At 41.2% G+C, this 24036-nt stretch overlaps 1 protein-coding gene across 4 annotated transcripts in view; it reads left to right on the top strand.

The window, feature by feature from the left end:
- PCDH11X (protocadherin 11 X-linked) overlaps positions 1–24036 on the top strand; it is a 1048566-nt gene that overhangs the window by 910267 nt on the left and 114263 nt on the right. The gene's annotated exons all lie outside the window — the stretch shown is intronic.

The following is a 24036-nucleotide window of genomic DNA, read 5'->3' as shown; positions in this document are numbered from 1 at the left end:
GAAATGAGGAATGCAATAGAAAACCATGCAGGAATTACAGAATGAGGTGGGATCCATTCCTTCAGAATTAATTCTATCTGCTGTAAGCTCAGTTTCATGAGTCCCCATTTTTGCCATTAATAATATACAAGTAATAAATGTTGAAAGATGGATCCGAATCAAACCCTCTTATTCAAACATATATAATCTGGGATGTTTGGACTCTGAATCTGGATCTGAAATGTTCATATTTGTTTTCTTCATAATGGGCTTAATCATAAGAGATCTGAATACCACTCTGCTTCAGCAAGATCAAAATCAAGATCTGATTCCCAAAGGTGCAGCTTGGGTCCATCCCGAAAGAACAAAGATGGTCTCCTTTAGTACAATCAGGATGTGTACTTGGTAGCAGTGATTGCAACTCAATGAGAAGAGTACTCCCAAATAACAGTGATGCATACCAGTGATTTATTGATGCTCAGGTGCCGTGTGTATCTATCCCTTGTTTAGTCTGTCTGTCTGCTCTTCTGACAACAGTTTTAGGTGTCTCCATATCTGTGACTCATGCAGAAAGTATATGAATTACTTTGTTGACCATTCCCAGCATGCTCTTCCCACTGTCTATCTTAGGTACTTATACAACTCTCAACACCATAGTATTTGACCATCTCACAATCTTTAATATATTTACCCTCACAACATCCGTAGGAGGTAGGACAGTGCTGTTAGTCCTAATTTAAAGATGAGGAAGTAAAGCATAGACAAAGTGACTTGCCCAAGGTCACACAGGAAGTCTGTAGCAGAGTAGATAATTGAACCCACTTTCTGAGTCTCAGGCTAGTGCCCTAATCACTGGACCATCCTTCCCCTCTGTTGCTATACATGTGATTTTCTTACAGCTGTCCCTAGATGCAAATCATGCTTAGTCCTGTAGTGCTTTTTCCAAAAACCATGCACTTGTCCATATGATAGGCTCACTGTATCTCTGATAATTGGAAATTCCCTTTACTGGGGTGAAAGACCAGCCACAATGGCAACCAAATTAGGAGGATTCTATTGTATTAAGGCTCATATCTTTTTGTCACCCTCTGGAGGCATTATTATTACAGACATTTAAGCAGGCCTGGTTCCATGTGGACAGAGGCATGCATGGACACTAACTTATATGGCACATTTTCTCCAGAAGATTCCTTTACCAATAAGCAAGCCAAACTGCCTCATTTTCCAAAGGCATGAGGTTCACTGCCACACAATTCCTAGGAATGATGTGCCAGGACCAGACAATCAGAGGTTTTAGCTTTGCCAAATCGTTCTAGAAGTTAGTGCCTTCAGTTGTAATAGGGAGAGAAAATAACAGGGACCTAATGACCATTAGGTGATAATGTGTAGTAAAGAACTTTTCTTTTAATTGAGCTTTAGAATGTGGGGCAAATCTTCAGAGGGAGGGTTGCACCTAGAAGGAGGTATTTTCACAGACAAATTTGGTAATTTTGTGTGTCACATAAGCCCTGAAGAACACAATTATGGTAATTTGCACATGCAAGTGTGAGGTTTGTGGGTGTAACTTAGGGGCACACACCTTTGAAAATGTGACCCTCTGTATCTGATGGTACCCACTTTAAAAAAAAAAAGAATCTCAACTCAAGGGAACAGGTGGGAGGGAATATATAGGTGTGTAAATATTCTGCATTTAGAGAATTTTTTGTTCTGTGTATTATGCCTACAAGCTGCAGTAAAACATACCTTATGTGATGTAATTATTAAATTCCTCAGAAAAGTTTTGTAGGTATAGCTATTTTAAGTTAGTTGACAGAAAATAGAAACTAGAGGATTTTTAATTATAGTAAGATAATCAACTAATCTTTTTCATGGCAAATCAAAGCAAGTGCCTGGCACTAGGCAAATATTGTATTTTCTTTTTAATATTTTTGTTCAAAACAATGTGTGTCTTCCTGTAGACATATAGACATTCTGATGTGATTTCCCCCCCCCCCCTGCATTTATCTTTCACATTTGATTTCCAGATGGGTGAGTGATGCTTTATTTCTGAAGATGAATTCATTTCTGAAAACCAAGGAAGCTGCTGGTTAGGGTCGAATTGTTTTGCTTTTTTACATGTTAACTGATTATTTAATGTATGAGAGCTCATTCAGCACTTTAGGTCTCAACATCTCTTTCTTATTTGACTTATTTTGAACTGTTGTTAGTGAAATAATTCATTGACATCATTGTTACTATAGTTACCCTAAGGTAAGTGCGAAAAAAAGTTTAAATAAAAAATAAAGTAAAAATATCATTAGTCTAAAGCATTAGGACACTGAGGCATAGACAAGTGAAATCTGAAAGAGGGGAAAATATGAAGATTTGCTGCCTTGTAAGACAGTAGCAAATGTGCCTGGTTCATATTTGATGGGTATGACACTTACATTAATGTTTGTGGTTGTGACAGAAGTAGCCGGGGCTATAGATTGGTAATTATTTTTAAATAGTTTATAAAAGCCGTGAAGCTGGAAATTCAGAAGAAAGAATACAAACATTCAAAGGATTTTAACAAAAGTGCTTTTTATGTTAAATTATAATTTTGCATCAGTCATGGTAGTAACTCAGTTGACTCAAGCAAAATGATTTGAAATGCAGTAGGCTGAATAAACCAAAGAGATGTCAGGAAAAAAAAATCTGTTTTAAACAAACAGGAAACAAATGACTAGAGTGTTAGGAAACTTGGCAATTTTACTCTGCAGGGCTTCTTTAATCAGTGGGCCAAATTCAGCTCTGATGTAAACAGGTGTGACGCTGTTGATTGCAGTGTTGCACCTGCTTCCATGAGAGCTGTGTTCTCTCCATTCCCTAAGGGTATGTCTACACTATGAAATTAGGTCAATTTTATAGATGTCGATTTTTAGAAATCGATTTTATACAGTCGATTGTGTATGTCCCCACTAAGCACATTAAGTCGGCGGAGTGCGTCCTCACTACCATGGCTAGCTATCCCACAGTTCCCACAGTCTCCGCTGCCCATTGGAATTCTGGGTTAAGCTCCCAATGCCTGATGGGGCAAAAATATTCTCGCGGGTGGTTTGGGGTATGTTGTTAGTCTCCCCTCCCTCCCTGGACAGTAGTAAGGAGCAGTTCAACTATAGGCTGAGCAAGGGCAGAATGGTGGTAGAATGTGCCTTTGGACATTTAAAAGCTTACTGGAGCTGTTTGCTGACTAGGTTAGACCCCAGCGCAACCAATATTCCCATTGTTATTACTGCCTGCTGTGTGCCCCATAATACCTGTGAGAATAAGGGGGAGACATTTATGGCGGGGTGGAAGGTTGAGGCAAATCGTCTGGCTGCCAATTTTGAACAGCCAGACACCAGGACAACTAGAAGAGCACAGGTAGGTGCGCTGAGCATCAGAGAGGCTTTGAAAACCAGTTTCATGACTTGCCGGGCTACGGTGTGACAGTTGTGTGTGTTTCTCCTTGATGCAAACCCGCCCCCTTTGTTGATTTTTATTCCCTGTAAGTCAACCACCTTCCCCCTTCAATCACAGCTGGCAAAGGAAATAGTCATGATTGTTTTGAAACCATGCATTCTTTCTTTATTAATTTTTTTAAAAAGGGAGATAACTGATAAGGTAGGCTGGGTGGGATAGGGTGGGGTGGGGGAGGAGGGAAGGACAAGGCCACATTGCTTATTGTAGCCACACTACAAATCAAAACTGTTTGAATGACAGCCTTCTGTTTCTTGGGCCATCCTCTGGAGTGGAGTGGCTGTGTGCCCGGAGCCTCCCACCCCGCGTTCTTGGGCATCTGGGTGAGGAGGATATGGAACTTGGGGAGGAGGGCAGGCGGTTATACAGTGGATGCAGCGGCGGCCTGTGCTCTTGTTGGCTTTCCTGCAGCTCTATCAGATGCCTGAGCATGTCCGTTTGCTCCCACATTAGCCTCAGCATTGCATCTTGCCTCTTCTCATCACACTCCCTTAATGTTTTCCTGGACTCTGCCACTGAATGCCTTCATGCATTCAGCTGTGCCTTATCAGTGCGGGAGGACGTGCATGAGCTTGGAAAACATGTCAGCGCGAGTGCGGTTTTTTTCACCTTCTAATCTGCAATAACCTCAGGGATGGAGATGATAGGGGGAGCATAGAAACATTCCCCCCTGCAGGGGGATAAAAAGGGAGAGTAAAATTTAAGATGATATATTTCTGAGAACAAAAGGGAGACTCTTTCACAGTGAATCAAGCAATTCACAGCAGACTTTAGGTATAAGGTCACATTTTGCCTTTTATATTGAGCGCCTGCTGTATGGTGACACATCACACACGGCTGGGCAACAGAATGCGGTTTCCAGGCAGCCCTGGTAAGCCAAAGGGTACGCGGGTTTGGCTTCTAATGCCTTCATAACATGTGGGAATGTTTTCAAACTGCAGCGCCCCCCTTTCCCATAGCAAGCAATGTCGGTTGGGTTTGCCATTTAAAAGGAGCGGCTGCGGTTTTTGGGTGGATGTGTTGCACACCCCTCCCCCCACCCCTCCACGTGGCTATTTGGGATGATCCCCTCCCCCCGCCGTGTGGCTGTTCTCAGGGATGATTCCTTTTAGCCAAGCGTAAACAGCCCAGAATGAACGGGGTCCTTTTATGCATCAGTTGGAAGTAACAGAGGAGGAGAAGGACCTTGGAGTATTGGGTGATCACAGGATGACTATGAACCGCCAATGTGATATGACCATTAAAAAAGCTAATACGGTCTTAGGATGCATCAGGCGAAGTATTTCCAGTAAAGATAAGGAGGTGTTAGTACCATTATACAAGGCACTGGTGATACCTCATCTGGAATACTGTGTGCAGTTCTGGTCTCCCATGTTTAAGAAGGATGAATTCAGACTGGAACAGGTACAGAGAAGGGCTACTAGGATGATCCAAGGAATGGAAAACCTGTCTTATGAAAACAGACTCAAAGAGCTTGGCTTGTTTAGCCTAACCAAAAGAAGGCTGAGAGGAGATATGATTGCTCTTTATAAATATATCAGAGGGATAAATATCAGGGAGGCAGAGGAATTATTTAAGCTCAGTACCAATGTGAACACAAGAACAAATGGATATAAACTGGCCGTCAGGAAGTTTAGACTTGAAATTAGATGAAGGCTCCTAACCATTAGAGGAGTGAAGTTCTGGAACAGCCTTCCAAGGGGAGTAGTGGGGTCAAAAGACATATCTGGCTTCAAGACTAAGCTTGATAAGTTTATGGAGGGGATGGTATGATGGGATAGCCTAATTTTGGCAATTAATTGATCTTTGATTATTAGTGGTAAATATGCCCAATGGCCTGTTATCAGGGCCGGTGCAACCACTAGGCGAATTAGGCGGTCGCCTAGGGCACCAAGTGGTTGAGGGCGTCCAAGATTTTTCCTCCCTTCCCTCCCTTCCCTTCACACAGAGTGCGGCGTGGCTGATTGGATGCCTGGGCCTGATTTAGCCACTCTCATTGGCCTCCAGCAGGCAGAGTCTCTCCCCCATTCCCCCCTCCCCTTGCCTCAGCATTGCGTCGCCAGCATGCTGCACGGGAGGGGCTGTGTGCTCCCCAGCCTGTTTGTTTTGGCTCCACATGGAGCCAGCGGCTGGAGCGGCATGGTGGTAAGGGGAGTCCCGGGGGGGGGGGGGGGGGAGGGTTGGATGGGTCAGGAGTTCTGGGGGGGGGTCTCTCAGGGGGCGGGTAGTGGGTGGATGGGGCCTGGGAGTCCCGGGGGTCTGTCTGGGGGCGGGGGTGTGGATAAGGGTTGGGGCAGCCAGGGGACAGGTAGGGGGTAGGGTCCTAGGGGGGCAGATAGGGTGGGGGAGTCTCAGGAGGGGTCAGTCAGTGGATAAGGAGCAGTGAAGGTTAGGTAGGGGGTTGGGTCCTGGGGAGTGGGTAGGGGCAGGGGTCCCAGGAGGGGGCAGCCAGAGGACAAGGAGCAAGGAGGCGGGGTTGGGCGTTCTGAGGGGGGCGGGAAGTGGGTGGGGCTGTCTTCCCCCCCCCCCATCCTCTTTTCTGATTGTTGAAATATGGTTACCCTAAAAAAGCGGTGCCCTGGCTTGGCAGGGAGGAGCCGCCTTCTGGAGGCACCGGAGAGCCAGAGCGTCAGCTTGCGGGGGTGGCGAGCTCCAGCCATGGAGGAGCCAGTGTGGCACAGGGGGGCAGCAGCCCTGCAAAGGCGGTGGCACCGCTAGCGGGGAGCAGCTGTGCCCCCTGCCCCTCCTGCCCGCCCGCGCCCCCACCCCTCCCGGGAGCTCCTGCAGGCTGCAGCATTTACATATGGTTGGCGGCCCCCATGCGCTCCCCGGCTCTCCCCTCACTGTGCTCGGGCTCTGCGGCTCCCAGGCATGTGAGCTACCGGGGAGCAGGGCCCTGAGTCTACTCTGGGAGGGGCAACGGTAGTGGCGGCTCACACTCCTGGGAGCCACAGAGCCCGACCGTGGCGGGGGGAGCCGGGAGGTGCACGGGGGCTGCCGCCCACATGCATCCACTGCAGGAGCCCCCAGGGGGGTGCCAGGTGGGTTGCAGCCCAGGCAGGCGCACCCCCTGGCTTACCCCTCACCACACTCGGGTTCTGCGGCTCCCGGGTGTGTGAGCCGCTGCTGCCCCTCCCGGCGCAGGCTCAGGGCCCTGCGCCCCAGTGGCGGCTCACATGCCTGGGAGCCACAGAGCCCGAGGACGGCAAGGGGGCAGACGGGGGGCCCATGGGGGGCCTGCATCCGCTGCGGCCTGTAGGAGCCCCCGGGGGATGCCCAGTCGCAGCCCGGGCAGGAGGAACGGGGGATGCGGCTGCTCTCCGCTAGCCATGCCACTGCTTTTGCAGGGCTGCTGCCCCCTCGTGCCTCGCTGCCCCCTCGTGCCTCACTGGCTCCTCCATGGCTGGGGCTCGCCGCCCCCACAAGCTGATGCTCTGGTTCTCCGGTGCCTCCAGAAGGCAGCTCCTCCCTACCAAACTGCTGCAGCAGCCCAAGCCCAGCAAAGCCAGTGAGTGGACTCGGGGTGGGGACCACAGGGGTGGGGTGGAGAGGGCTCGCAGGAGGGCTGTGTACCCTCCAGGGGAGTTCAGGGGGCAGGGAGGGGGGAACCTGGTCTGGGGAGCAGCCCCTGGGCACGGCTGGCACCTGGGGTCTATAAAGGCTCGTTGGAATTTGCCCCTCAATGAACCGATGTGCGTGGGGGGAAGGGAGAGGCAAGGTGAAAGTTTCGCCTAGGGCGCAAAATATCCTTGCACCGGCCCTGCCAGTGATGGGATGTTCGATGGGATAGGATCTGAGTTACTACAGAGAATTCTTTCCTGGGAGCTGGCTGGTAAGTCTTGCCCACATGCTCAGAGTTTAGCTGATCGCCATATTTGGGTTCTGGAAGGAATTTTCCTCCAGGACAGATTGGCAGAGGCCCTGGAGGTTTTTCGCCTTCCTCTGCAGCATGGGGCAAAGGTCACTTGCTGGAGGATTCTCTGCATCTTGAGGTCTTTAAACCACGATTTGAGGACTTCAATAACGTAGACATAGGTTAGGGGTTTGTTACAGGGGTGGGGGGGGTCAGGTTCTATGGTCTGCATTGTGCGGGAGGTTAGACTAGATGATCATAATGGTCCCTTCTGACCTTAAGGTCTATGACTCTATGACTCTACTGTTCACTTACAAAAATTCCCCTATTTCAACCAGGTGACCATGAATGATATCACTCTCCTGAGGCTAACACAGAAAGATATAGACCAAATGTTGCTTGAATGCGATCAAAACCCAGGACCATTCGCTGCCATGCTTTGTGCTGCAATGATTCCATACTACTTGTTACTGGCTTGGCGTTGTAAAGTGTCCTACTGTGGAGGACCAAATAAGGCAGCCCTCCCCAGAAACCTTCTGCAAAGGCTTTCAGAGTACCTCCAGGAGAGCTTCATGGAGATGTCCCTGGAGCAGGGGTCGGCAACCTTTCAGAAGTGGTGTGCCGAGTCTTCATATATGCACTCTAATTTAAGGTTTCACGTGCCAGTAATACATTTTAACGTTTTTAGAAGGTCTCTTTCTATAAGTCTATAATATATAACTAAACTATTGTTGTATGTAAAGTAAATAAAGTTTTAAAAATGTTTAGGAAAGTTCATTTAAAATTAAATAAAAATGCAGAGCCCCCCGGACCAGTGGCCAGGACCTGGGCAGTGTGAGTGCCACTGAAAATTAGCTCGTGTGCTGCCTTTGGCACGCATGCCATAGGTTGCCTACCCCTGCCCTGGAGAATTCCTGCTCCATCCCCAGACATATTAACAGACTTTTCCAGTAGCTGTACTGGCCACAAATGCAAGTCCCAAGTCTTCAGGGCAAATCAAACATTAAACACTATTGCTTTTAAACCCTGTACTGTAGTTACAAATGTGCACTCACCAGAGGTGCCTTCTCCGCCTTCAGGGTTGGCTCAAGGGTGATGAAAAGGTCCTGGCTGCCGAGGAGAATGGATACACCGCTTGCCTGCTGCGCATTCTCCTCCTCCTCCTCTTCCTCATCCACAAAATTCTCCTCTGTGTTGCTTGAGACTCCCCCCTTGCAGGTGTCCATGGACAGTGGTGGGGTAGTGGTAGGGTCCCCCCCAGAATGCCATGCAGCTGATCATAGAAGCGGCCTGCATGGGGCTTTGGCCCAGAGCAACTGTTTGCCTCCTTTGTCTTTTGGTAGGCTTGCCTGAGTTCCTTGACTTTCACATAGCACTGGTGTGTGTCCCTGTTGTAGCCTCTGTCCATCATGCCCTGTGCGACTTTGGCATATATATTAGCATTTCTTTTTTTTCATCAGAGTTCTGCCTGCACAGATTCTTCTCCCCATACAGCAATCAGATCCAGTGTCTCCCGTTCATTCCATGCTGGAGCTCGTTTGCAATTCTGGGGGGACTGCATGGTCACCTGTGCTGCTGAGCTCACCACACTGACCAAACAGGAAATTAAATTCAAAAGTTCCCGGGGCTTTTCCTGTGTACTGGGCTAGTGCATCGGAGTTGAAAGTTCTGTCCAGAACGGTCACATTGGAGCACTCTGGGATAGCTCCTGGAGGCCAGTAACTTTGATTTGCGTCCACACTACCCCAAATTCGACCCAGCAAGGTCAGTTTTAGAGCTACTCCCCTCAACAGGGAGGAGTACAGAAGTCGATTTTAAGAGCCCTTTAGGTTGACAGAACGGGGTTGCTTGTGTAGATGCATTCATTATAAAATCGACCTAATGCAGCTAAATTTTACCTTACCCTGTAGTGTAGACCAGGGCTAAGGTGACAATCCACATTTGTTCTCCTCCTTCATTCCCCATGATTTTAAAATAAACAAAGGCTGTTAAGGCCCTATGCTATGTACAGTGTGTGTATAATAGTATCAAAAGCATCCTTTGGTCCCATTTATTACTCAAATTTGTCCATTCTGTTTTTCATTTAATGCACTGTCTAATTTAGGCACTTCTGCTTTCTTATTTTACTGTGAAAAAAGCTTTGGTGTTTAAAATCATCTCACTGTCTGTCACAACTGCATCAAATAATTAGAGAACAAACATGTTAAAGAAAGAGTGAAAGGAGTATTCAGTGTTATCTAACACTTAAGATGTTTACCCTGGAATAATCAGCTAGCATTCTTTCATAGCTGTAAAAAGGTATGAAAATCTTGACAATTCTTTATTTAATTTTGGTTCTCCAGTAATATTCCGTATGTCTGTAATACTGCAGTTTAAATAGTTTGTCAGTATAATATTAAGTGATTAGCAGATACCATATCTAAGGTAGCTAATAATGTAGCTATATTGTTCTTCTGGATAATGTTATACAGTATTTCAGTAACATTATCCAAAGATAGCTCCTCACATTCATCGATAATTCACCAGACTATCTCTAGTCTAGAGAAATCAAAAATTAACCATGACATTTTATACCACTTTTAAGTATCTAACCTGAGCACTTTTCACCACCACTGGGCCATCTTTTATAATGATTGGTTATAAAATAATTACAGTTCACCTGGTATTTTGATGGAAAAACACCTTCACTTTGGAATTACTGTGAATATGCTCACAGCATTCTGAATATTCACAGTATACCAATGACATAAAATGTAAAAGATGGAATGAATTAAACTAAAGTGAAAAAAATACTCATATTATTTACAGAGGACTTGTTTTTAGAAATGGATGTTTGCTTTATAGTTGTATGATCCCTTGGGCTCCATTAGGATCAAATAAGGATTACACATGCTGCATGAAAGTTGGTGTGGAATTCCAAAATGGAGTGGAAAATAGATACACACTGCACTAAGAACCCAGGCGTGGAAATATAAACACCAGGAAACAATGCTGCAGATGTATTCTGGATTCACAAACTTTGGCCAGTACAGTAAGACTTTCCTTTAGAAATCTTTTCAATCTCCATTTTCTGCCATCAGTTCATCTTGTCCATCCCATCTTTTTCTGTTCGTGTAGGATTTCCCCATGAAGCATAGCGTTCAGTAGGTGGATGATAGTGCTCACCCTCTTTTAAAACGTTTTGAGATCTGCACGTGAAAAATGCTTTAAATGATAAACAAGTTGCTTTGGCTGAGAGGGCAGCAGAATTCAAGCCTCTGCCACAATGCCTCCGGTTCGAATCCCTCCTGTCAATGAGCCTAAATATCATTTGGCTGTTAAAATTAATAAATAAATAATCTATTCTGTGAATCTATGGAATCTTGTTTCTCTTGGCATCACAGTTTTGTAGGCACAGGCTATTACTGTGCTATGTTACATATGTCAATTGACATTTTTAAAATCTGTTTAGTAAAAATAAATAAATAAAACCTTTCATTATTTTTAAATAGTTCCTATCAGCGAAATGCTTTCACTTTAAACCTTTTTTTATCCAAGATATGTTTTAGCCTTTAGCCTTCAGCTAAGTGCTCTGTTAACTTAATTAATGTTTAACACTGAAGACTGTAGGCAAGCAGAGTTGCTTATTTGCATTTTCTGAGCATATTTTTTATGTCTAAGAGATGACAAGCAAATATATGCATGTATTCCTATATTCTCTCTCTCGCCTCCCTCTGCAGAAAAATGTCTTGGTTTTTCTTTACCCTCCTGGATGTTTTACCCCATCTCCTTGGAAATTTTCTCAGCATGATTGTTGTAAGTAAGACTAAGCTTCAGGAAACAGGCCACATATTTACAAGAAGCAAAACAGAGTGCAGTAATAAAGACACAGAAGAAAGGGATAATCTAGCATGCTTTGTGTGAAGAAGCTCATCATTTTTCTTTTTCATAGTTTGTGGGAACGTTCTCACAATACCATTAGACCACAAGTGGGTAACATTAGTTGTCCAATTAGAAGTATAACAAACAATGTCAGTGTTCCAGCTTTTATTGTATCATTACCTACTTAGCTAACCTACTTATGTGCCTTGGATGCTGCAAGAGTATTAGAACAGTATGTGATATTATACTTGTGCAGTGATGCAGTGATGTTAAATATATTGGAGTCTGTTCTGCTACTGAAGTACATGCCTACTGTAACTCTAAGTAGACAATTGGTTGTATATAGAAGAGGAAAGGTCCTGAGATTCAGCTTTCAGCATGGATTTAGACTGTGAGCTCTTCTTGACCTAGACTATGCTTTTACTTGCTATACGCAGCCATGAACACCTGTAGTACTATATTAAAGTGTTAAATATAACATTAGCCAGAAAATATAATTACATTAGAACAGCAGTCGATCTATTTCAGTGTATGTGCTTTTGTCCAACCAAGTAAGGTTTTAAATGAGTTTGTAATTTTTTTAAGCCCTACTGACATTTGTAAAATGAACCATACTAAGAAAATAGTACATCTTTTGGTTTTTAACATGCATTCTTTCTCCATGTCAACTGTAAATTACACTGCTTTGAAATATAATTAGAAGGAGGGTATTATTATCAAATATTTATTAACCCTCTCTTTAGAGCACTGCCAAGATATTTCATGCATCGGATATGGGTGTCTACTGTCCTTAGTTACTTAAACAAATTTGTTTAGGCGGCCACTGATGAAGATCCAGGCCAAGTAGTTCATATATAATAATTTGGCACTTTTCAAAGTAGTGCCTATTATTTATTGTTAATATTTATTTATTATTAATAGTTTGTATTGCAGTAGGGCCTAGAGGCCTCAGTCAGGAGTCAGTTGTGCTAGGAGCTTTGCACACACACAAGGAAAAAATAATCCCCTTACCCAAACACCACTCCACCCTGTCATAGACCTTCTCTGCAAATAGCCATGCAATTAACAGAGTGTAAAACATCACCATAACGTCCACATTAAATCTTGCTCATGTTGCTGTACAATTATTTTTTGAAAAACATTTTAGTGACTTACTTTTTAGAATTCATAACTCAATAGATGTATGTGCGAGAGCTCATACATCCAGCTTCACCTTGGTATGATTTCTTTTATGGCACAGTTATCAACCCCCTTGAAAATAGTGATTGGTACTGAAAATGCCGATAACCTTGTAACCGTAATGTCACCATAGGGTTAGCAGGACCAGGAAGGAGCTACAAGACTGAAAAACTGTCGCAGTCTCTGGCTACAATAGAGGTGACAGTGTAGGAGTCAGTCAATTAACTCACCCCTGAATTATGAAGCCCAAACCCACAATATTAGCAAGGCAGGACAAGACAGAGACACAGGCAGTGAAAATATGGCTCTTCCCCTAGTCTGAGGTGCCCAGTGCTAGAATTGTTTACCGGGTAATTGTAATTGTGTAAGAATAATTCAGTAGTAACCAGGGTGTTAATTTGTGGTAAACAAAATTACAACTCAGATGACTGCCCAGATTTGTATTTTGTGCTGACAGGAATCAGATACCCTGACATTCTGTATTATACGCAGGCATTTCTAAACACTATATTATGATGTCAAACCACAGTACTGTCAAAATACCACAGTGTTCAAAATTCTGTTGTTTATAAACAGGGAGTTGGAAAAAAATTAAAACTCAAAATGCTTGTCTGATTGTTAATGCTACAGTGAAGATGAGCCATGTAGATAGAGCTGATAGGTCGAGTGCCTCTTATATGAGAATTTGACATTCTCTTTAATACTAAATTCATGTTGGTGATGTGACATGAAGCTGCGATAATGTCCATACAGCACTTTGAAGGCACAAAGTGCTAAATAAGTGTATTATAAGTTAATGCCATAACAGAAAACCACTAATGTGACAGCCCGGTTATAACTATCACTTGAGTAAAAGAGAATCTCCATCAGGTATCAGGAGTGAAATCCTAGTCCCATTGAAGTAAGTGTGGCCAGGATTTCACTGCAAAAGTATTAGTGGTCTCCATCTCTTTGAGTTATAAAAGGAAGGCACATTCAAACATCTGAGCAGATCTATTTGTAGGAGGAAGCAGTTAGAGCAGAGATCAGGTAGTCGAAACTTGTGAATTCTATTTGTCACTCTGCCACAATTTTCTGTGTTGATTTTGGCATTTAACCTCTCTGTGCCTCAGTTTTATATGCTTGTAAATTGGGTACAAATATACCCAACTCAGAGGAATGTTGTGAAGCATAACTTAGTAATAATACTTAGCACTCATATAGTGCTGTGCACTTGTTTTTATTAGTAGATAAGTAGATCAGTAAATCAATGTTTGTAGAGTGTTTTAAAGACTCAACATCCTTTTCCTCCTTCACTGCAGAGCCATGGCCAGCACACATACCAGCCAGTACCTCACAACAAGAATCTTAATGAAGAGCTAAATATATAGTCAGATACCATATAGTATGCTCTTTTAATAGTGTGTTTCAATGTGGTTACAAAAACACCCAGCACATCCTATGTTTCCATGGTGGTTTTTGCTGAGGATGCATCTCTATGCCTTTACATTAATGAAGGGGTTAATTATACCATCTGGAATTGACAGTATTGTATCTGAGTGTATTAAAGTGTGCTACAAATACAGGAAAATAGTATGTGAAAGCACAGCTGCTTATAACGTATTTTAGATCAATGAAGATTTAACTCTCACTTCTTTACGATCATAAAGACCAGTGGAGTTAAAACAGGCTTTCAGTTACTTCCTTCCCACACCTACAACCGGCTTCTTAATAAACAACTTGGCAATAGAAAGGGTTAATCAACTGAACTATCAAAAACATTCTTAAACCTATAAGTAACATTTATTATGAAAATTATTAAAAAAAACACAGTTATCAAAATTCATTTTTCTGTCAACAGAGCAAAAATTTGAAATATGTAAAACACCTTATTATCTCATAAAATGTGGATCTTAAAACCTGCCTGTCAGGCTGCCTATTGAATTAGCAAATACAAAAGCTGAACACTTTGATGGATGCTGGCTTGCCAAAGAGGCAGCCAAGAGGATTTGGGTAGCTTTATTAAAGCTGGGTTGTACGGCAAGGCTAAGTATTAATTCTTAATATGGTCGAACACAAGGTCAGAGCACGTCTGCTGAGACTGCCTTTTCCTCTTGTTAGATTACCAGATTAAAGCTTACTGTCAGAATGCAGAACAGAGGTTTAGAGGTAAAATACTAACTAGATTCTAAAGGAAAAAGAGTCGTCATTTTTACCCATGTGACTGCTCTGAAAAGAGGGGGAAGGGGAAATCAAAGGAAATATAGCACATGTAAGTAAAATCTAAGAGATGTAGGAAAATGGTTTTCATAGATTACAAGGCCAGAAGGGACCATAATGATCTAGTCTGACTTCCTGTGTAACACAGGCCATACAACTCCCCACCCCAAAAAATTCCTAGAGTATATCTTTTAGAAATGGGTAAAATCTGTTCTTTTAAAACAACATTTTGGGTTTGAATTTTCAAAAATGACCAATCTTAAGAATTGCCTACGTTCAAATCATGTCTGGGGCACTAAAGCCACTAGTGACAGAACAAAAATAGCACCACAGTTCACAGGTTTGCCGATAGCCTTAGCAGAGAGGCCAAAAGCTGAATGGGCATGCAGATGGAATTCTCACCCCTAGAAAAGACCCTATGGATCAGCTCTTGTCGTCTTTGCGTATACCTGTTAAGTGAATGTAAAATAGAGAATCTAGAGGACTGTCAACCTGCATTTTTCAACCAGCACTAAACTTTAAAAAAATCATTGTTTCTATTTTTTTTTAAACTGCATACGCAAATTTGTGCATCCAGAAAAGGGCATAGGTCGTGGAAACAACAGTCAAATAAAAAACGTACTGTACTCTCACATGAAAAATTGATCAATGGATCTGACATATTATTTCAAAAAGAAATATTATTGAAAGAATCCATTTCAACCTTTATTTACACCTCATTAGCACATTTGCTCCAAAAACTATACTAATAAATATGAACAGTCTTTCCAAAAAGTGCACTATGAGTGTGCTTTGGCAGTCCCTAGCAAGAGAAAGGATTCAGTTCCCCTGTCCTGCCGCTGACTGGCTTTGTAAAACAAGTATGAGGAGTCCCTCTCCTGACTGGAGGATTTACGCTTCACTGCAGAGGTTCTCAAACTGTGGTCTGCAGACCACCAGTGGTCCACGAGCTCCATCCAGGTGGTCCGCAGATAGTTCGCTCTAAGGTGCGCACCTGGGCAGCTGCACAGGAGAGAATGAAGGGCCATCCACCTAATCAGTGGAGCTGTGCAGGCGTGGCTGCACTTATTAGATGCCTGGACCCTGGAGAAGACGTGCATGTAAGGTGAGGTGGTGGCCTTGGGGAGAATAGGGAGTCGGTGGTAGGGGGCAGTGGGGTGAGAAGAGGGGATGTGGGGAATTTGGGATGTGCAGGGCTGCAGCGGCCAGAGGAAGAGGCGACTTTCCCTAGCTCCAGGGCTGCGGCTGCCAGGGAGAGATGGCCCTCTTTCCCAGCCTCAGCTCTGTGGCTGCTGTGGCAAGGGAGAGAGGGCACATCCATTGCATTATAAAGGTGAGACTACTGATGTTAAAATATAAGTTCAGTGCTTTTATTTGTAGAACAAAAAAACATTAACTATTATTATTTTTTTATATAATGTGCTTTTATCCCAAGCGCTTTACAATAGTTAGCTAACGATACAAACAACATTTGGAAAGATCATTACGTGGTCCGCCGAGACCCTCAGCAATTTTCAAGTGGTCCGCGAAAAAAAGGTTTGAGAACCACTGCTCTACTGCTTACTTGATTGGCTGTTTGCCCTTCCTGTTGAGGCATAAATCAGCTACAAGGATAGAGAAGGCATGCTTATTCTTTGATAGCAAAAGGGGATCTTCCCACCTACCTGCTCTCTTGGCAAGTGTCTGCAAGACATTTGGCAGAACAAATAAAAGGCAAAATTGTAGCCCCCAAAGAGTTTACCATCTGATACCTGATTCTTCTATCCACAAAAAATTGCATTGTCTGTTAACTCAATGGGAAAAGCAACAGTAACATTTATAAACTAATGACTAATTTGGTTAAAGAATAAGAAGAAGTTTCATATACTGCAAAGATGTTTGCAGCTTTTTGGGAACTTTTTTGTTTGCTGAGTAGTTGTTTTTTAGTGGAGGAAGAAATTGTAAATCTTCTACTGGTGATGGTTATAAAGAAGATAAAGCTAAACTGATAGGGTATTTGAGTGGATTTTTGTGGATAGGCACCTATTGCAGAATTGGTGTCTACCTGTGTTTTGTGCCTTATGGCAGCAAATTTGGGTTAATGAAGTGCCCGCTTCTTGCCACGCTTCAGGCATATTAGCATTTTTGGCTTTCCCTTGAGCTAGCTAGTGGGATGACCAAGAAGAACGTGGATTATGTATCTGGCTAGGAAACATTGTGAGAGGTGTGGGGGGTTTCTTTTAGAATATCTTCACATTTGTCATAACTTTATGGGGACAGCACTGCATATTGTGTATCTCAGGTGCATGTTGGCTTAACGCATACCTGCACATAGGGATGCAAGGGAGTGGGCCACAAAATACGGTGAGTGGTAGAGTCTGGGGAGAGCCTTTTAAAATGAGCATAGATTAGACATGCTCCTCATTCATGCTCAGATTTTTGCACCAGGAAATGGGTTGCTGTGTGGATTTCTCTTTTGAACCCATTGGCTTGTCTGCTTTGGGTTCCGTTATGAGCATTATTTGAGCAGTTTACTTCATTGTACCAGTGGGACCTCTGGGTTAATAAGTGTTGGATCTCCAGTTTTGTACTTACCTAAACCATAAACTGTGTGTAGCTGACCTTAGCTGATATTGCAGAAGCAGTGCCAATGTGTTGGAGCGCAGCGAAGAGGAAATTAACAAACAAGCAGTATTATCTCACATTTAAGAACCAACTGTAGCCCATGTAGTTCACTCAAGTTTTTCGCATGTGCAACAAGCATATGAGTCTGATGGGCTTTAACTGTACAAGATAAGAAAAGCAGCCCCATGATAGGGAACACTAGAAATCAGCCAGGAACATTAATAGCTAATTGCTTTAAATTCTGTGCAGCTGCAAATGAAATACATATTACATTGGAGTCTGTGGACAGCAGGAGCATAACACTGGAAATCAATTGCATAAAATTGAAAAGTGGTTAAACAAACAAAAAGGAGCTGGAACACAGCTCTATGGCTGTGATTCCAAAAACTTTTTTTATAAGGAAATGCATGTGTTTACTCAACATGCACAAATTACAGTTAGGTTTAAAAATGTGTCTTTGCCCTTTCTTGCATTACTTTTCCAATGAACAATTTTTGCTTGTGCAAACAATGAGCTGAGCAAATAGCAGGCCCACTGCAAATACATGAGGCAAGAGCAAAATTCTGATTTCTTATCTTTGCACTGAAAATTAAGCACGTACACTGAGTACATTTTTTTAAATGCATTTTTAAGTGTCAGTAAGATGATCCTTCTATCAACAGAGAACTTGATATTTCAGTTTAGAGATATAGCACTGTAGTCAGTTTTCTACTTCCATATAATCCTGTTGTTAGGTCTTAAACTGAAGCGTATCACTCACAAGCTACAGAACACTCATCAGATTAGTGATATAGGGTCTGAGTCTTCTTGCACAGTTACAAAAGATTCACATTGGTATGAACTTCAGAAGAACCATTCCCAATTTATAAGTGACATTAGAATTATGCCCATGGTGCTTCCCATAACAAAATTTTGTGTAGCCGAATGTGACTTTGTGATGCCCCTCAGAATGTCCCTTCTGTTAGGCTGACTAATTAAAAACTTTTCCGCAAAACACCAAAATTTCAGCATGTGATTATCCAGTATAAAAGGTTGCTAAATACAGCAGGGTTTAGATTATTATAGGTTGCTATATACAGTATAATATAGTATTCATATCTGTTTAGAGGAAGAGGTAAAGTAAAGGAGTGTCTTCACAAGCTACAGTCTGTTCCGTCAAGGCCCCATTTGAAAGTTATTTATAATGCCCACCAGTGATACAGTCTAAAAACAATACTTTATACTTTTCATCTCTGAGCTCTATACAAGGACATGTAAGAAGTATTTCTTTTTTACCTATGAGGAACAGAGAGATGTTGGTGTCTACAAGATCACACAGACAGCTAGGTGCAAAGTTAGGGACAGGAACACTCAGTCCTTTGCTATAACCTCTAGACAGCCTACCAGAATACGAGAAGTCATAAGTAATTACCATTTTTCTTACACTTACTCTATTTGGGCTCTTCTTAATCCGGACACATTCATAATCAGAGCAGCTAGTGTGTATGTTCATGAACTATCTATCTATTTATCAGGATTTTATATTTCCATTCATCAGCATAGTGTCTAAGCACCTTCCATATAAAATCAGTAGCAATAGTGAAATCCCTAGTGAACTTCATGGAGTCTCTGGCATCTCTCCATTTACAGGATAAAAACTCTGAGGTAGGGGTTTTGGTTTTGATATTTTAGATTTTCTTAAATTCCCTTGTTGTCAGTTGATAGGGATTTATTGGCAAGAAGGGGTGTCTGCACTCTCCATATTTTAGTGAAAAATAGTAACACATATTGACTAACAACTTTTTGGAACCAACCCTTTTCCTTTCTTCTCCAAATAGGTTTACTTTATAGAATTACCCATATAGTTTCAATTTAAAAAAAACATGGTGTTCAGTTTAAAATGGATCCAACCTATATAATCAACATTAGTTAAAAATACATATATATAGACACATCAACACATTTTTAAGTCATTCCCACTAGGGCTGTCAAGCGATTAAAAAAAATTAATTGCGATTAATCGCACGATTAAAAAATAATCGTGATTAATCGCGCTGTTAAACAATAATAGAATATTTATTTAAAATATTTTGGATGTTTACTACATTTGCAAATATATTAATTTCAGTTACAACACAGAATACAAAGTGTACAGCACTCACTTTATATTTATTTTTGATTACAAATATTTGCACTGTAAAAACAAAAAATATTTTTCAATTCACCTCATACAAGTACTGCAGTGCAATCTCTTCGTCATGAAAGTTGAACTTAGAAATGTAGAATTATGTACAAAAAAACTGCATTCAAAAATAAAACAATGTAAAACTTTAGAGCCTACAAGTACATTCAGTCCTACTTCTTGGTCAGCCAATCACTCAGACAAACAAGGTTGGTTACAATTTGCAGGAGATAATGCTGCCTGCTTCTTGTTTACAATGTCACCTGAAAGTGAGAACAGGCATTTGCATGGTAGTGTTGTAACTGGCGTTACAAGATATTTACGTGCCAGATGCGCTAAAGATTTATATGTCCCTTCGTGCTTCAACCATCATTCCAGAGGACATGCTTCCATGCTGATGATGGGTTCTGCTTGATAATGATCCAAAGCAGTGCAGACTAACACATGTTCATTTTCATCATCTGAGTCAGATGCCACTAGCGGAAGGTTGATTTTCTTTTTTGGTGGTTTGGGTTCTGTAGTTTCCAGATCAGAGTGTTGCTCTTTTAAGACTTCTAAAAGCATGCTCCACATCTTGTCCCTCTCGGATTTTGTATGGCACTTCAGATTCTTAAACCTTGGGTCGAGTACTGTAGCTATTTTTAGAAATCTCACATCGGTACCTTCTTTGTGTTTTGTAAAATCTGCTGTGAAAGTGTTCTTAAAACAAACATGCACTGGGTCATCATCCGAGATATATGCAGAAGGCGGGTAAAACAGAGCAGGAGACATACAATTCTCCCCCCAAGGAGTACAGTCACAAATTTAATTGACACATTGTTTTTTTAACTGACATCGGCATGGAAGCATGTCCTCTGGAACGATGGCTGAAGAATGAAGGGGCATACGGACGTTTAGCATATCTGGCATGTAAATACCTTGTAACTCCAGCTACAAAAGTGCCATGCGAATGCCTGTTCTCACTTTCTGGTGACATTGTAAATAAGAAACAGGCAGCATTATCTCCCATCAATGTAAACATACTTGTTTGTCTTAGTGATTGGCAGAATAAGAAGTAGGACTGAGTGGACTTGTAGGTTCTAAAGTTTTACACTGTTTTGTTTTCGAGTGCAGTTATGTAACCAAAAAAAATCTGCATTCGTAAGTTACACTTGCACAATAGAGAGATTGCCCTACTGCACCTGTCTGAAGTGAATTGAAAAATACTATTGCTTTTGTTTATCATTTTTACAGTACATATATTTGTAATAAAAAATAATATAAAGTGAGCACTGTGCACTTTGTATTCTGTGTTATAATTGAAATCAATATTGAAAATGTAGAAAAACATCCAAAAACGTTTAATAAATTTCAATTGATGTTCTATTGTTATAAGTGCGATTAATCGCAATTACTTTTTTTGAGTTAACTGTGATTAATTGTCAGCCCTAATTCACACAAAAAATTGGATTCCAGTTTTTAATCCCTCAACACATTTTTAGGACATCCGGGGACTGCGGGTTTCTTGTGGAAATTATTTTGAACTAAATCTAAAATTCTGTTTACTGTCATTTGCATTAGGAAAATGTTAATTGTTTTCAGTATGTATACAGTTTTCAAAAATTTAAGTGTTTTTCATCCTGCGGTATTCCAAATGTTCTCAATTTGGTAATATAATGAATAATACCGGAATTAAAACATTTCTCATTTCTTTTTTAACAGTGTCAGTCATTGTAGTTCTCAATGATGTATTTTATTTTCCTAATATTTAGAAAACAGTTACTCTGTTCGCAGCTTTATATTATGAACTGGAATGCTGCTGTTATGCCTAATAATATTAGCAAACTAATGAAGTGTTTACACGGACATGTACATTTTAACCTTTAATAAATATACTGTAGAAGAGTTCAATTATTGCACAATTAACCTTGAATGCTGAGGAACAGTTAGAGAGAAATCTGATGTCTGTATTAATATGCAGAGTGATTTTCCCATTAGACTACTCCACTCTGGTCTGTTAGGAGATGAATTAGAGCTATGGTACTTTGTCTGAACTGTCTGTAGTTGCAGAAATGGACTAGATGGCTTCTACGTATTCTTACTTTATCTTCAGATTGGGTTCAGGTAGGGCACTATAGAGCCACCTTACCCAAGTGGGAGTAGTCAGAGGAGACTGCCCACTGTTACAGCCCTTTAGGGGATGTGGTATGCTTCCTAAATGCAGCTGACATGGAAGATGGTGACATGACCTTACACCCCCCCTGCCCTCGTCAGTGTGACTAGAAGGAGCAGTCCACGTGCTCATGAGAGTGGAGGGATTATGATTGTGCCTGGCTCTGAGTGGGAGCTACAAGGAGCCCTGCTTGCACTTTTATGCAATGGCATGTCTAATCTGGCCCATGGTGTGACCACAGTCAATTGCCTTGTAACTAGGGCCCTATGTAAATCATGTTTTTGGTGCACAGAAATCATGAAAATACTCACAAATCATGATTTTAAAAAAATCTTCAAAAAATAAATATAATAAAGTATTTCATATAAAAATCACTTTAGGAAACTGTATAGCTCAGCTGTTATGTACCTATGTGTGCCATTCTTCTGCGTGTGAAAGAATAGATTTCTGTGAATATGCACAGCAGAGAGTGGTATATAAGGATCTTTACATGCTATCTAGGTGGGTTGTAAAATTAATTCTGTTTATACGCCATGAAGTAAAATACTTGGCCCTTTACTCTGTTGTGAATGTCTAAAAAAAAAAAAAATATATAAAAAAAAATTGTGATTTACCCAGGGTTTACTTCTGACCCAATGCAAAGACTGTCTTTTAGTGTACTAATGGTGAACTGACAGTGAAGTTAATATTTTATTAGAAAATCTACATTGATATAAATGCTAGTTTGAAAGGTGAAGTTTGCCATGTCTAGATTCTAGTCTTAACTAAATCATCAGCTGGGAGAAGAACAAGCAATTCTAGACCTTGGTGCATCTTTTACAGAGCCTATGTGCAAATATAAATAAATATGGAACAAAACATGGAAATTCTAGTTTATGAAAGGTCCTTGACCTGGCAGCCTTATTCACAGGGGTCTCCGCAAGACTGGGCTCTCTGGATGGAATGCTGATTATCCTTGAATGTGCACTGAGAGCAGGGTGAGTTGCACAAGAAAATGAATGTTACTCACGTTTTGCTGTTGTCCAAAAACTGTAAATTAGTTATAAATGCAAAGTCCTATCCTAACTCTTCATGCTTTGGGTTCAATATGCTTTCTGATGTCCATATTAAATTATAAGTTTTCTATGGACTATCTACTTGAAATTCTGGGTTTGTTTCATTACATTTTATTGCAGCATTTCTTGCATTTGCATTAGTCAGTTAATGAATCTTGAACCCCCTAACTTAATCTTTCCATTTATTATTTTTACTTCTATAGGTCATGGCCCCACTGTGTAATTTTTGTTTCATCATACTATATCCCATTTATTTTCTTGCATTGTAAAGTGCTGGATCTGTTTACAGCCTGCTAGTTTATTGCCAGTGGTCATTAGTATAAACGAATAGAGGATACAGTTTGAAATTGGGTCCTTAGAAAGTTGTCACTGTAACGAAATTATTTTAATATTTTTTTCTGACTGATTGTCAGTGTGTCAGAAAGGTGTCAGATTGACAGTACAAAAGACTGATGTCCTCAAGTACAGCACAGGCAGTGGGCAGTACTGTCCAATAAATGTTTTTCAACTGTATTCTGGAGGATCCATGTTTGACAGGCTGAGAGGGGAGTTCATTCTGCAGGGCCCATTCAGTCATCGGCCTATCTGCCAACCATATTGCCAATTAGTGGCAATTGTGATGGTGATTTTTGATGTGGAGTCTAAAGGATTTATAACTGCTCTGGAGCTGTCATATGTAGAGTGACTAGAATTTAAAAAAATAAAAAAGATGCAGCTCATCCCTTCAACAGAAGCTTGTTAGACTTTTCTGTGCGATCTGTTATCTATCTTCTGCACTAAAATGGGTTTTGCATTCAAAAGAAAGGGGGATTTGCCTGAAAGCATGAGTGAGCATTTTGCCATTCAAATCTCTTTAAAAAACAAACAAACAAACAAATGTGCATTTCATCTATTCTCAGAATCTTAATTTCAAATTTGCTTAAAAATAAAAAATAGGAAAGAAATAAAAGACAAGAAGAATATATGTTGCATACATAACCATGCTTCAAATATGCTAGTGTCCCTCAGGAGCAATGTTATCAACAAATAAAACGGAAAAAATATTGTGTATTTCTCCATGCGTAGCATTACTGTGACTGAGCTGTACGCATTAAATAGCTTAAAACACAAGGGGCCTGATTTATGGATGCTTTATGTTAATGCTTTTACCATAAATAGCACAATTAAAGCAATTTATGTTGGCAAGCCAACACAAAAATACAGGTAAATGTATTCATTGTATTTAGCACCTTGAAATGGATGATTTACATACAACATATTAATTATATGGTGCACAGTGATGGGCTCATCCATTTGTGGACCTTGAATTTTCATCCAAAACTTCTTTTTTGCACTTTTTAGCTGGCTAGAAAAAAATTGAAGGGAACCATGTTTAATTATCTTTTCAATTTTTTTTTTATTTTTCTTACTAATTGGTTCTGAGCCTCTGGGTGACTATTACATTTTTACAGAAAAATAAGAAGGCAATGTTTGGTATATTAGTACCATAAATTATTACTTTGGCAGTTTTTAC

Source organism: Chrysemys picta, chromosome 9 (assembly GCF_011386835.1).
Source record: "Chrysemys picta bellii isolate R12L10 chromosome 9, ASM1138683v2, whole genome shotgun sequence".
Taxonomy (NCBI): domain Eukaryota; kingdom Metazoa; phylum Chordata; order Testudines; family Emydidae; genus Chrysemys; species Chrysemys picta.
The sequence above is the reverse complement of the archived record's forward strand: the minus strand, read 5'-3'. Positions and strand labels throughout refer to the sequence as shown.